Source organism: Octodon degus, unplaced genomic scaffold (genome assembly GCF_000260255.1).
Source record: "Octodon degus isolate 3935 unplaced genomic scaffold, OctDeg1.0 scaffold00005, whole genome shotgun sequence".
Lineage (NCBI taxonomy): Eukaryota > Metazoa > Chordata > Mammalia > Rodentia > Octodontidae > Octodon > Octodon degus.
Window position 1 is genome coordinate 32,266,713 of NW_004524581.1, and position 2,989 is coordinate 32,269,701.

A 2,989-nucleotide genomic window follows, 5' to 3' on the forward strand; every position below is an offset into this window, starting at 1 on the left:
CCGCCCCCTGGTGGGCTGAGCTGGCCACACACACACACAATAAATAAATAAATAAATAAATATTAAAAAAAAAAGAGAGAATTTCTTCATTGATTCAGCCAACACTGATTCAGATAGCACTTGCTCTCTGAAAAGGAAGTGTCAATCTGGGCAAATCCAGTAAGAAACAATGATCAGGACTGTAGAGATCAAGAATGTGGGTGATTGGCAGAGAAAAACAAAACAGACCAAGAAAGCGATTGAGACAAAATATATTTTCTGATTTAACTCAGAAAGGGCAAGGGAAGCATGAGCTCCTTCGCTGGCTCTGGACTCTCTTCTGTGATGTTCCTGAAGCAAAGCAATCTCTGCTTAATCCCCCTTCTTCTCATTTAGTGTGCACTCACCCAGGAAATGACATCAGTGAAAAACTATTTCTCCTTCATCTGATAACCACACTAATTTGTCTTTTTTTTTTTTTAGAAGCAAAACCTGAGAAGTCCACAAGTAAGTTCCATGTTTCTCTCAATTTTATCATTACCACTGATTTCTTATGATATCTACATAGTCCTTTTTGGATCCTGTTTATAGTATGAATGTACCACAAAGGAAGATTTGCACAAGGTATGATTACAAAATACAACAAATGTTTACATATTTTTAAATTATTACATTAAAAGATACATTGCCATCAATCCTCAAAATACACCCCCTCAATTCCAATATTTATCTTCTTGACACTTTCTGAAGCAGTTCTTTTTTTTTTTTTTTTTTTTTTTTTTTGTGGAACCGGGGATCGAACTCAGGCTTACACTTGCCAGGGAAGTGCTTATTCTATTGAGCCATCTCCCCGGCCCCTCTGAAGCAGTTCTAAAGTAGTTCTAAATTCATCTTTTGTAAATGTCTTTGGTTATGCTTGCATAGCTGCCTCAAAGTCCTCGATCAATTCAAACCTTTATCTTTGTCATTCAGACGTTGGGGAACAGCCAGAAATCCCTCAGTCCCAGACCCACTGAATAAGGTGAAGGAGGACACACCGTAATGTCTTTCCAACCCTTATGCTCCATTGGATAGCACTTGGCAGCAGCATTCATTCAGCATTACTATAATTTTGATTACACCTCATAAAGCCAGGATAGGATTTCTAGACCTACTTCAAAAAGCTGGGAGAATACTGGGCATGGTAGTGCACACCCATAATCCCAGCACTCAGGAGGCTGAGGCAGGAGGATCATTGTGAGTTCGAGACCAGCGTGGGCTATAAAGTGAGCTCAAGGCCAGCCTGAACTGCATAGTGAGACCCCATTTCAAAAAAAAAAGTTGCAAAACTGATAGGACAAGTGTGTTCAAAGCACAAGGGGACTATTTTGAGGGAGATTAATGCCAATTTATCTTTCACCGTAATAATTTTTTTACCTGCACTATATATTTTGATCAGCCTCTTTGTGTTCTTTTGTTTACTAATTTTTCAGCATTCTTCACTGTCTAGCTCCCAATCTCTTTATTCATATATCAGTAGTTTGCTCCATTTTCAGTTATCAAAGGCAATTAATTGCTATAATTAAAATTGGAAGCTACACTTAAAATTGCTTAGTATTTGATGTGGTACTATGATAACAAATATTTATCAAATACTTTCCAATGGGCCAAGCACGGTACTCAAGGCTTTACATGTGCATGTACATTACATAAAATAAGTATTACTCCTGATATACAAAAAAGGGAACTGTATGGTAAAGTAATTTTTTCCCATGAGCTCACAACTATACTAAAACTACCTACATTACTCTACCATAAAGCAGTGCCTCCCATCCAGGAAATGAAGAGAAATATGGTTATGCATCCAAATTCATGCTTATGGAAGAAAAAGAGAAACTTTTCTAAAATTAACCTTAAAAATAATTTTCAGTCAAGTCATAAGGCAATGATCATGATTGATCAACACAATATTCCAAAGAACTAAAGGGAGAGAGGGGAATAAGAAAGTAGTATAATAAAATGACTGGGGATGTGGTTCAGGGGTAGAGCTCTTCCCCTGCATGGACAGGCCCTGGGCTTGATCCCTAGGTGAACAAGTAGAGCAAAATCAAGAAGAGAAAAATATTTCCCCTCACTTATTTCACTCATTCTGTCTTCCCACGGCATCAAAATTGAGAGACACTTGAACAGAGTAATCTGAAGAAATTTATTCTTCCACTGTAGTTGACTGACTCTAAAGGCAGTTCAATAGTCTCCCAAAGTTCTACTTCAAAAATCCGTCACAAAAAATTAAGAGAAATAATTTTGTTCTTCATGCAGAAATCTCTCATTCATTTATTTACTTGATTTCTTTTTCACAGTAAAACAAGAGCCAAGTAAGTCCCATATTTATTTATAATTCTGTGAGTAGTTCTTTTACAAGTCATATACTGTTCTAAGCATGTAAGACCTAGATGTGCAAGTTTTGGGATCTATTTTTATAGTGGATAACATCCTCTTAAGGTGCTGATAAATATTTAGAGAGTAAAAACCCCTACAGATGACAAATCAAATAATAGCTAAAGGTGACCTGAAATCATGGGATAATGTTTTTAGACATTTTTCAACAGTTATTTTATTTTTAATTAATACATAATTATTTGTGGGTTACAATGTGATAATTCACTATGTGTATACAATATGTAATAATCAAATCAAGGCAATTAGCATTCTCATCTCTTAAACAATTACCATTTCTCTGGGATTGGAGCACACAAGTTTCTCTCTAGTTCTCTATACAATGAGTTGTTGTATACTATAGTTGCTCTACTGTGCTACAGAACTTATTCATCCTATTTTGAACATTTTTCACAAATTCCCACCAAAGGAAAAAATGGTAGCTGCTTTTGTTTTGTTTTGTTTTGTTTGTTTTTATATTTTAGGGAAGGGTCTACAGGGTGTTCAGGGTCTCACTACTAGGTCCGACTTGTAGTGATCTGCCTGTTTATAGCCTCCCAAGAGCCGAGATTATAGGCACACACCACCATGCCCA

General features: G+C 36.4%; 1 protein-coding gene across 1 annotated transcript in view; it reads left to right on the forward strand.

The window, feature by feature from the left end:
* Positions 1–470: 470 nt before the first annotated feature.
* LOC105742824 (uncharacterized protein C6orf10) overlaps positions 471–2,989 on the forward strand; it is a 48,555-nt gene continuing 46,036 nt past the window's right edge. Inside the window, exons 1-2 of the mRNA XM_023722361.1 lie at positions 471–486; positions 2,319–2,333. The gene's annotated coding sequence lies outside the window, so the exon portion shown is untranslated. The remainder of the gene's footprint in view (positions 487–2,318; positions 2,334–2,989) is intronic.